Here is a 12,443-nt window from a genome sequence, read left to right on the forward strand (position 1 = left end):
AGATAACTTGCCTGGCACCTGGAGCTATTTGAATTTGACATCTTTAGGTGAGCATTTAATAGATAATGGACTGAGAAGTAATGAGACAGGTTAGGCAAAGCAATAGCTGTGCTAATGACATTATTCTGCTTTTCATTTTGCATATGGGAAAACTAATTTCAGAAATAAGAAATTAGAGCTTATTCAATGTCCACAATCACATGCCTCTTCTATAACCGTATAATTTTCTCCCCTGTATCTTCTTCCCTGTTTAGTCCATTCTGCACATGTTTCCTAGTTAATATTCCTTGAGCTTAACTTTGCCCACATATTAATGTTTATTCATTCATTGTTTCTTTGCTGTGTGCCATGCCCCTTTAGGTGCTAAGGAAACAAAAATGGATATGAAGCTCACAGTTTCACACTCCTGAAGGGGATCAGATGTGTAAATTAAGAGTGACAGGATTGCCATAGTTCGTAGGAACCGAGTTCTGTAGAACCAAGTTCTGTAGAATGATGATTGTGACAGTACCTGAAAAAGTTTTCCAAAGGTGACAATTGAGCTAACTCTTGAAAGAAGTAGATATTCAGCTGATGATGAAGTTAGATAAAGGCATTCTAAGCCAAAGGAAGAGCAAACTCAAGGCCTGAGTTCAAGGCAAGGCTTGAGAGATTCAAGGAATGGCAATTATTTTGGTTTGACTGGAACAAAAGGAGTAAGGAATGGAGAGAAAGGACTTATGCATTCTTTATTCATTTAATGATTCATTTAATAAATTGTTTAATGACTCACTATGCGTTGAGGTTGCAAGAGTAAAAATAACCTTAGTATTTGTTGCACAGAGATGACAGTCTAGTGAGAAATATAGAGAAGTAAAAGACGATAGGAGAGTAGTAAGTGCTATGGTAAGTAAATATTGGAGGTCAAGGAAGGACAGAAAGATATGCAGAAGTAGACAAGAGTATACTGGATTCTCTGATGTGCTACTGGTTCCCCTTCATGAGTAAAGGACTTTTGCTTCAAGCTTCTGGAAGTACTGCTAGAAGACAACACTCAAATTATAGTATTGCTCAAGGTTATACTTTCTTCCAGGAATATCCTGCATCCAGTGCTTGGTCAATGTGGTATATATAAAACTCTAGCCCCCACACCCAAACTTGGAGTATTCTGAAGGGCCATTTGAGCTACAGAGCTCCCTGTGGGGTGGGCTTAGAGGACTTTTTGAGACTACAGCACAGTTCAACTTCTCCCTCCGCCTCTTTCCTCTCCCCTTTCCATGAGTAGTGACCTACAAGGAATTCTTTAGTAAGTGTCCTGAATACCAGCCTCTGTTTCACAGTTTTATTTCTGGAACAGATTATGAAGTGTTCTTGAAGGCCATTTTAAGTTATTTGAATTTTGTGCTGTTATCGGTTGGAGCCAGAGAGGGCTTTTAACAAGGAAATAAGGTGATCATATGTGTAAGAGGGGTGCAAAACAGAAGGTACACTAATTAGAAGGATGTTTTAAAAATCCAGGAAATAAATGTTTAAAATCTGAATAAAAACAATGACAGTAGAGTGGAGAGAATGAGATGAATGTAAGAGGTATTTTTTGGCAACATTGGCAGAATTTGGTGATTGATTACAGGTGACAGATAAAGTATATCATCTACAAGATCTCCTAGGGTCTTTGCCTTAGGAGAAAGAATAATTTTGGTGCCATTAATCAAGATGGAAAACATGGTTGAAGAAACAGGATCATTAGTGAACATGATCAGCTCACTTTGAGACCAGTTAAGTTTGACGTCAACTCTGTGTAGTAAAATGCAGATGATGTTTGGCAGGTAGCTGAAAACATGCATTGAGAGATGAGGAGAGAGACATTGCTAGATATATAGGTCTGAGAACCATTAGCATATATGTGGTAATTAAATAAACAGATGTACGTGAGTTCAGAGTATTGCTGTTCTGCTCTAAAATGCTCAGATTTCCATATTGCTTACCAAAGCAATTCCTGACTCCTCCAACTGGCTTTCAGGCAAAACAATGACAGTTCAGCACTACGGACAGTGGCAAAATTTCTTGCATATCCCTGCCCCCTCCTCACCCCACCCCCAATATTTTAGTTCTGTTAGATAAGGACTTTATTATCTTTCCCTAACCTTATTGATTTACCTCCTACCACTCCCCTGGCCCATATCTTATATTTAAGGTAACCGTGTTAAAGTCATCTAGTTCAAGTTTTCCTTTGTTTTTATCAGATGACAATGTGAGGCCCAAAGAGGCAAAATGATTTACTCAAAGCCACATTGTTGGTTAGTGAATGAGCTGGGACAGAGATCTCCTGGATCATTAGATCATTAATGATCTAGAACATCATTAATATGGTCTTACTACAATACAACATGGAGTAGTGATTCCATAATCTTCCAAGCAACAAGTTTTAAGCTAACAATTGTAAAATAAATACATACATACATACATACATAAATGCAATAAAATAAAATAAATAATTTTCTATCTGATTCTCTGGATCTGCTCAGGAAAAAAATTTTTTTGGCTTGATAATTATTTTATTCTCTGTTTTTTAACTTCTTTATTGAATATCCTAGATTTGTTCTCAATACAGCATCTTTTCTTCCATTTTATTCATTCCTTTACCATTGTCCTCCAAATTCTGAAAGATTTTGGAGTTAATCTTCAAATTCATTGATTTGAATTTTGGCATTTTCCAATTTTGCTTTTTGCTACTTCTGCTGCATTTTTTAAAAAACTTTTAGCAAACCTTTTCTGATTTCCAAAGCAGTCATTCCAAATCTCAAATTGCTCCCATTTAAAATATGTAATGTTATTTTTTAAGGTGACAGCTTTACTGAGATAAAACTCATATACCATATAATCCACTCTTTTAATATGTACAATCCAGTGGCTTTTAGTATATTCATAGAATTGTACAATCATTATCATTATCTAACTTCAAAATAAATTCTTGATTCTCCCCAAGAAACCCTATTTACTTATTAACGGTCATTTCCTATTTCTCTCACCTGTCTAGCCCTTGACAATCACTAAACTACTATTTCTGTGGATTTGCCTTTACTGGACATTTCACATAAATAGAGTTAAAGTATGTGGTCTTTGTGTGTGGCTTCTTTCCCTTAGCAAGTTCATCAATGCTGTAGCATGTATCAATACTCCATTCCTTATTACTGCTGAATAATAAGCTGTGTGCATATGTGTGTTATAATGTTTATCCAATCATTAGTTTATGAATATTTGTGTTATTTCCATTTTTCTGCTGCTATGAATAATGCTGGTACGAACATTCATTTATAGAGTATTGTGAAAACATATGTTTTCATTTTTGGGGGGTATGTTTGATTTCCCTTGGGTATATTCCACCTAAGGGTGGAATTGATAGGCCATATGGTAACTATGTTTAACTTTCTGAGGAACTGACAAACCATTTTCCAAAATGGCTGCACACTTAACATTCCCACCAGCAATGTAGGAGAATTCTAATTTCTCCACATCCTCACCAATACTTTTTATCATCTTCCTAACTTTTTTATTATAGCTATCTTACTGGGTGTGAAGCAGTATCTCATTGTGTTGTTGTTGTTGTTGTTCTTCAATTTAATTTAATTTAATTTTTTTTTCAGTGATACAAAATTCATTGTTTATTTGACAGAGAGAGAGAGAGAGAGATATCACAAGTAGGCAGAGAGGCAGGCAGAGACAGAGGGGGAAGCAAGCTCCCTGTTGAGCAGAGAGCCCAGTGCGGGGTGGGGAGGGGGGACTGGATCCCAGCCAGGACCCTGGGATCATGACCTGAGCCTAAGGCAGATGTTTTAATCCACTGAGCTACCCAGGCGCCCCCCAAAAGTCATTGTTTATGCACCATACCCAGTGCTCCATGCAATACATGCACTCCTTATTACCTACCATTGGGTTCACACAACCCCCTTTGATTTGCATTTCTCTAATGACTAATGGTGTTGAGTGTCTTTTCATATGATTATTGGCCTTCTGTCTATCTTATTTGGAGAAATATCTATTCAGATCATTTTAAAATTGGATTATTTGTCTCTTTATTGTTGAGTTGTAAGAGTTTGGGAAAAGGTCCTTTATCAGTTATATGATTTGCAAATATTTCTCTTGTTATGTGGATTGTCTTTTCACTTTTGGAGCACAAAATTTTTAATTTTGATAAAGTCTAATTTATCATATCTAAGAAACCATGGCCTAATTCAAAGTCACAAATATATGCGCCTTTTTAAAAAGAATTTTCCACTTTTAGCTCTTACAATTATGTCTACAATCCATTTTTGTGTTAAATTTTGCATATGCTGTACATATGGCATAATGTTCTTTTGAATTTTAATAACCCATCATCTTCCTACTTTCTTGCATTTCGAGATTTTTCCAAAGTTCTTTTGTTTTGTTTGTATTATTAACTGTTTCATGGGTAGGATAATTTTAGTTTATTCCTCTGATTAAACCTCATTTTATAGATTAAAACTGATTTTTAATTTAGAAGATGAGTCTTCTGCTTGTTTATTTTTATGACTGTGTTCATGTCCGTGGATGGAGCTCACAGTTTTCAGAATTCTTTGCGGGTCCTGTTCAAATCTTAGGTGCAGACAATGAAAGAAGGGAAAAGTTAGAATTTACTATAGCTCTTCAACGAATTGGATTCCAGTTATCTGTTGGAGTAGGGAAAGTTACAGCAGAGGTGGTAGAGCCAGAGACTTTACCATGTGCCACAGAATTTCTACTTGTCTTTTGTGATTTAGTATATAAAGGGTAAGCTGGGATATCATGGGATATTGTTCTATATGGACCATTTGATAGACTTCTTGTAGATGTTGGTAGGATTGTTATTTGTTCCTGTCTGACTGCCTTATATCTTGCTTTTGCCTCTAGACACAGAATACTGTAATAGAAAGCCCCTTAAGTTTATAGCAAGTGCTAGTCACATATCCTATTTTTATATCTTTTTGGATATTCAAAAGTAGTTAAAACGTGTAAACTCAATGTCTTTAATCAGAATCCTTCTTTTGACTTCTGATTTGGCTGTGTTCATTACTGATCACTCATGGCTTCCATCTACTGGCTTAGATTAATTCAGCCTCCTCTTCTCCTCATCCTAAATGCTTATTCTGTGTTTGTGCTGGTGTTTCCCATACTTCTCCCTTACCCCGTCCACCAGTCCTCCTGACCTCAGTGACTGATCTCTTTCTTGCTGTTTTAAAGAATTAGACTAGAGGGGTGCCTGGGTGGCTCAGTGGGTTAAGGCCTCTGCCTTCGGCTTGGGTCGTGATCCCGGGGTCCTGATATTGAGCCCCGCATCGGGCTCTCTGTTCAGCGGGGAGCCTGCTTCCTCCTCTCTCTCTGCCTGCCTCTCTGCCTACTTGTGATCTCTGTCTGTCAAATAAATAAATAAAATCTTTAAAAAAAAAAATTAGACTAGAATCAGAGACCAGGCTGTGCTTCTGTTGGAGGTACCTAGTTTTCCACATTGCCTCACCTTTCTTCATTCTTATTCTGAGCCCCAATTACACCTACAGTAACCAAGTCTTTGTAATGTAGAAGTGCCTAACACACAGACAGGAGCTTCTTAAAGATACTGAAGTACCTTATTCATCTTTATATTGCCCACAGCATTGAGCAACATGTATGCACATAATAGGTGTTCAACAAATGTTGAAAAATTCATTAAAAGAATAAAAGAATTAAAATAAGTAAAAGAATAATATTTAATTCTTAATAAATAAACTTCCTCCTTATTTCAAATAGCTTGAATATAGTTATTCATCGTCGTATTTATGGGGATAATCGATTAAAATGATACTAGTGGATATTAGTGCTTTATACATGATGCCATTTAGAGGTAATCTAGAATAGAGAAATACCATATTCTCAGTAAATTTTAACAACAAAAGAGTTGGACTGATGATGAAATTGTACTTTTATCTTCATTGCACGAATTGAAATGGACATTTTAAAAAGACTTTATGTATTTGAAAGAGAGAGAGAGTGTGGGCTGACAGGGAGCAGCAGGACAGGGAGAAGCAGGCTCCCCATGGAGCAGAGAGCCCAATGCCGGGCTTGATCCCAGGACCCTGAGATCATGACCCGCACCAAGGACAAACTCTTAACTGACTGAGCCACCCAGGCACCCCAACATTTTTCTTGTTAACAGTAGTGTTTTATATATTCTCAGTACTGTTCCAAAAAAAATTTAAGGTGGCTCACAGAAACATACAATATAACAAGTTTTTATGTAACAACAATAGTAAGTTATAAGGAAAAGGAAAAAAAAAAGAGAAAATGCATGTAGGAAAAAAGATGAAATCAGGAGAGATATTTGTAAAGAGAATGTACGCTGCAAGGTCACCTGCATGCACTTGCCTGTGAAAGTTACTCTATTTGGCTCTGATTTTTCCAAGTAATTTTTAAAAAACACGACCAGTTACAGAATCGATGTCTATAGGTTGAAACAAACCAATTGCTCGGGATGAACACAATTTCTCCAGTTACTGAAATCAGACAGAAATTTCTCCAAAAGGTTGTCACAAAGACAACTTTACATTGGAAGTGATAACAATCACCATCCTTACAGCCAATGCAGTACAATTTCATCAGAGTCATTTCTCAATGTAAGTTAAGAACACACAGTTCTTTACAGACAAAGTGCAGTAAACTAACTTCAAGTTGTGTAGTGTTCTTAGCACTGACAAATACCTTGACCAACCTGAGACATCTAGATGCCTCTAAGGCAGCTCAATAGCCTTCAAGACATTTTCAGATAGGTAAACATATTGATAAAATACACCAAAAAAGTAAAAGAGCAAGATGTCTGTGGTTTCAGTCCGATTTCTGCTGCAACATGCTGCATTAGAGTTTTGGCCGTACACGGAAGGGAGACCTTAAATTCTAGGGTCTGACTTAGAGAAACAGGTTTTTCCTTGAGTTTTTCTAATGAAAACATTAAGACTCTGAGTTGTTATTTAAAAATAGGTAATGTTTCCAGAAGGGAATGTTTAGTTTGTTTCCCAGTTGCTTTCCATTGTCTCCATGTTTCATCTGACAAAGAATCAAATGTAGGAAGGGCAAGAGGGTGGGTAGGTGGACTGAAGATGGATGATCGCCAGAGATGGAGGAAAGATAGAAAACAGGGCCTTGGCAGGTTGACTTTGTTTTTTATGTTTCCCTAATGTCCTCCCTAAGGTAAATCACCAGGGGCTATGTATTTGGCTTACTCCTCAAAAGCAGATCCAAGCTAAAATGGTAAGCAAACTGATGTGAACTGGAGTCAGGTTTTTTTTGAGAGAAGGGAACAGCTGTGTCTTCTGAAGTCCTCAGCAGACACGAAGCCTATCCATTACCTCGCTGTTCCTAGATGGTATTGCTTACAGCCTTGTTTGTGTTCTCTTCACTGTTCTAACTCTGTAGGTCAGTTTGGCCGGATATTACTTTTTTTTAAGAGACATCTAATAGTTAAGATGGTATTTGTTACTAATGTCCTGTTCAAGTTTGACAGTTTCTTTAACATTTCATGGTTTTACTTCCAGTTTGTTTACTTCTGTGTATCGGCTCTCCTGGCAAGAAACTTGATTCCTGTAGATGATATTATCTTGGAGGAATGTAGGGCTAAGCTAGAGGGTAGTTTTTCTGAGAATCAGTGATCTAACCATACATAATAAACAAAGCAAGATAAGAAGCAGCCATTCAACATGAAACACAAAGAGTAATAATTTATACAACTTGAAAATAAAAACACAGGAAGAGATACAAAATATGTTTTAAAGTAATTGTTTCCTATCTTAATATTGTTCTTTTCCTTCTATTTTAGCCTCAAAAAATGGTTCCCAATTTTTCAAGTATAATTCCATTTTTAACATAAAAATTTCACAGAGGGTCACATAACAGTAGTTATAACTTTAGTGGAATTTTATGGAGAAAATATATAAGGACAAAACATTGTTATGAATTCAGTAATGCTTGTAATTAAAGTTATACTTTACTGAACAAAAGAGCACTTCCTTCATTTAAAGAACAGGCAAACTTATGAAGCCACCTTATTCAGGACACAAATAGGCATACTTCATGGCACTATGGGTCTCCACAGTAATAATTTTAAAGCTCACAGATTTCCACAGCTTGTAGGTTGGGATCTAAACTTTGTCCTCCATCTTTTCTGTCTGTTCATTTTGGAAGCTGTCTTATTTAAGGATATCATCATTCTCCCGTCTACAGAGGCAAAGCAAATTGGTTCTCTTTTTTCTTTAAGTTATCATAGTTCTTAGTTTTTACTAATTTTAAATTAGGGAGACTTTGCTCTATGAATTAGTCACTACTGAAGCCGTTGATCAGCTTCTTCAGGCAATATTTAGATTTCTTTTTTCAAGAAAAAGTGTGCGTGTTTGAGTGGGGGGTGGTTGGTGTAGGTGGGAGGATGAGGTGGGGATTGGGCAAAGGGAGAGAGAGAATCTTGGTGCTGAGGGCGGAGTCTGCCCTGGGGATCACTCTCACTACCCTGAGGTAATGACCTGAGTGGAAACCAAGAGTGGATTGATTAGCCTACTGACCCAGGAGCCTTTTTAAAAAATTTTTTCTTTCTTTTTTAAGATTGTATTTATTTATTTGACAGAGAGAGACACACACACAGCAAGAGACAGAACACAAGTAGGGGGCATGGGAGAGGGAGGAGCAGACTTCCCGCAGTACAGGAAGCCCGATATGGAGCTCTATTCCAGGATCCTGGGATCATGACCTGAGCCAGAGGCAGACGTTTAAAGACTGAGCCACCCAGGTGACCTTTTAAAAACTTTTTTCTTAAAGGAAATCTTTGAGATTCTCCAATAGATAAACCAAGTAAGAAAACAACGCATAATTTTTGCATACAATTTAAAACTTGTTCTCAATTGAGGCCCTAGGGGTATATATGGAAAACCACTGCTTCGGTTCTAATCGCTGCTTAGAGATATTTAAGATCCATCTCTAAGTGAAGATATCTATTTATTAATTTAAACTGAGAGACATTCCTATATAAAGAATTGCAAATGGTTATCTTCATGAGACATTTTACCTTGTCCTGTCCACTCAGGGAATCAAGATAAATCAAAGCAAGTTCTGTATTCTTCTTTTTTTTTTTTTAAGATTTTATTTATTTATTTGACAGACGGAGATCACCGAGAAGCAGGTAGAGAAAGAGTGGAGGAAGCAGGCTCCCTGCTGAGCAGAGAGCCTGATGTGCAGCTCTATCCCAGGACCCTGGGATGATGACCTGAGCTGAAGGCAGAGGCTTTAACCCACTGAGTCACCCAGGTGCCCCTGCAAGTTCTATATTCTTGAGGAATGATACTATCAAGCAATGGTGATCCACTGTAATGCCTTCCTCATGCTAATAATTTTTTTCTCTAAAGAACTGGACAGGAATTCTAGAATGTCAGCATCATACCCCTAGCTCAATCTTGGAAAAAACATTCTTCATAATCTTACCCGTTAAGTCGCTTTTTTAGCCTTCCAGTAGATCTTCCTTTTCCTTTTACTATGACAGTCCTCTAATACTCACAATATGGATCGTGAACTCCAGATTGAGAACTTTTCAGGTCATCATGCGCTTGAACGTGCGTTACAGATCCTGGGTGTGGTCATCTGTGTGGTCGCCCAGACTCTGCTCGTCTACTTTATGTTGGAGGGTTTGCTTCCACTGCAAACAGAGACATTTCTCTTTCCTCCAAAGACAAATTCTTAGATATTTCTTACATGTATTGATCTTAAATATGGCTCTCTGAAGTTTCCACTATCATCAAATGTGTAACATTCTGATGAGTGACTTAAGTTATAGCACGCTGTACACTGTAAGTTCCCTACAAGATTCTGAGCTACTCCAGGTCCTGCTTGTGAAGGATTCATCTTTTTTTGGTTCTATGCCTAACAGGACCTGACTACAGAGGACATGGAAAATTTCGAATGATTGCCTGAATGAATTAAGTGAATTTGTAGCAACTCAGTAAATGAGAAAAGACTGAATTGCATTATTAATTTCAAAAGCAACAATTATAAAGTTTAACTCATTTCATCACTGAACAAATCTAGTTTGTGCCTTCAGACCTCATAATGCCCCCACGCTCTCATAGCTTCAGAAAACGGGACTTTCCAAACCACACAGAGGTCATTTTCATGGTGCAGACTGGACCATCACCCAGTATCTGCCCCCATTTCCAGCCGCGAAAGGACTGAGGGGACTAGAGCATGTGGCTGGTAGAGCTAATGATGAGAACCATACCGACTGACCCTCTGGCTTCTAATCTTGACCTTGCCATAGGTTAGTTATGCGACTCTGCACAAACTACTTACCATCTCTGTACCCATACAGAGAGTAGCTAATGTGAGGATTTCATGAGTTAATGCCCCCAAACTTCTTAGAATGGAGACAGGGATGTTGTAAACATCCAGTTAAGTATTGACTCTCTGACATGTTTAGTGGACGGACCGTAAGTTTTGAGTTAGGTAGCCAGGCTTTTAATTCACATTCTGGCCCTACTTCTTGGGTAATTGTTTAATTCCACTAAATTTGTTTCATGCTGCGTAAAATGTGGATAATACATAACACTGGGGTTTGCTATTTAAAACTACAGAAGACTGCAGTTCTGATTCCTAGGACTCTTAAGTGGAGCAAAACTCCCTGATGGGCCTGCCTGGAGAAGAGCAAGGAAGCCCCAGACAGAAAACTAAATTGTTTTGTATGATAAGCAAGTATTTTGAGCATCCTGGAGCTTGAGATGAAAGCACCAACCTCTGGAAGGAGAGAAATCCAGCAAAACAGCCCACTCTGGGGCTTTATTTGGGGCAGTAAGCCTTACCATCCAAAATGGAATAATTTATAACTTTGGCACCACAGTGAACCATTCCTTATCTCTTTACCAGAACATACAAAAATGTTTGTTATACAAGCAGTCATAGGTGGGGATACTTCGGAGAGTGCCAAAACTGGGGTGATATGTTTATGGTACTGGGTAAGGCAATACAGCAGAAGAGAAGGCAAACACAGGAGCGTTGTAGAGGAGAGTTGGATAATCTGGACTGCGAGGTGAGGAAGAGAAACCTGGAGAGGTGGCAGGAACAGCACTTCTCTCACCAGTGGATGAGATGCTAATGGAGCACTTTTAATTTCAAAAGAATGAAAAAATGCTACAGTTTGTGGACACCAAGAACCCTGGCATTTGAGGTATACACTCAGCAGGATTCTTAGGACAATCTGAGTTGATGGATGTAAGCTCCCAGCACAAAGGCGTCCTTCTGTGAATGATAACCGTCATCATTCACCCTGTTGACTCATATAATATTCATTGAGTATTTACCTAACCCAGGGAAGCTGGGCAAGGAGCAGCTGGTATTTGTTGGGGGCAGCAGAGCATACAGGTTCATTCATCCTACCCACGGGGAGGGCAGCCTTACCCAACATTCCTGCTCCTGCTCGCCACAGCTCCACCCTGGCCTTCCCTCTCCTTTCTGCACAAGAAAACACACTCCCTGAAGGAACAACATCGCCTTTCAGGGGTGCCAGGACTGTGTTCTTGGGGAACACAGGCAGGCTTGTATGAGTATCCTAAGTCATATTCGCGTTTAAGAGAATGCCCGTAGACCGCAAATCTTAAAATTATTTCATTAATCAACTCCGTGAAGGGAAGAGGGACAAACAGAGTTCTAAAAACATGCAGTTATTTTGCCCATGATCCATTTTCCAGTAAGTGACTACCAAGATAGCTGGAGGCCAAGAATAGGTGACAGCTTTGTTTTCCCAAGACGCGGTCATTGTGATTATTTTTAGATGAAAGCTTTGGAGCCAGAAGCACGGCTCATAATTATGTTGCTATGATTCTACAACCAGTTGTTTTGTGGAATTAATTCAACCATGACAACTTTAAAGTCACTGCAATTTCTGAAAAAAAAAAAAAAAAAAGAAAAGAAAAAGAAAAAAAGAAAAATCAGATGATAAAAACAGAAAATAAAATACTCCAAGACATGAAGTGCTGGCGCTTGTCGTCATCTCCCAACTTTCTGCTTTTGAGCCTTGCTTGCCCCCTTCCCTGGAGCCGCCCCTCATCCTGGCTCTACCAATTATTGAAGCCACTGACAGCTCCTCCTTCAGAAGTTCCCCTAAAAGTCCCGGCCTGATGGAGCTCCCTTCCTCTGAACTCCTGAGCCGACTGTGGATTGTCCGCAGTCTTACCTTGGAGCTCCTCATCCTCTCCCTTGAATTCTGGTTCACTTTCGCACATCTCTCCTCATTTCTCAAGCAGGATTTGTACTACGTCCTAAGTTCACGTTGCAAAACCAGTATGTCAGATCATTATTGTAAAAAATCTGAAAGGAGAGAAAAATTTTCCTGATCTCACCATCCTAATGCTAGCTCTGTAGTTATCATTTTAGGGTGTTTCTTCCTAAACTTTACATTTCTTTTTTCAACG

This window comes from Mustela putorius, unplaced genomic scaffold, assembly GCF_011764305.1.
Source record: "Mustela putorius furo isolate JIRA1106 unplaced genomic scaffold, ASM1176430v1.1 tig00003983_pilon_pilon_pilon, whole genome shotgun sequence".
NCBI lineage: Eukaryota > Metazoa > Chordata > Mammalia > Carnivora > Mustelidae > Mustela > Mustela putorius.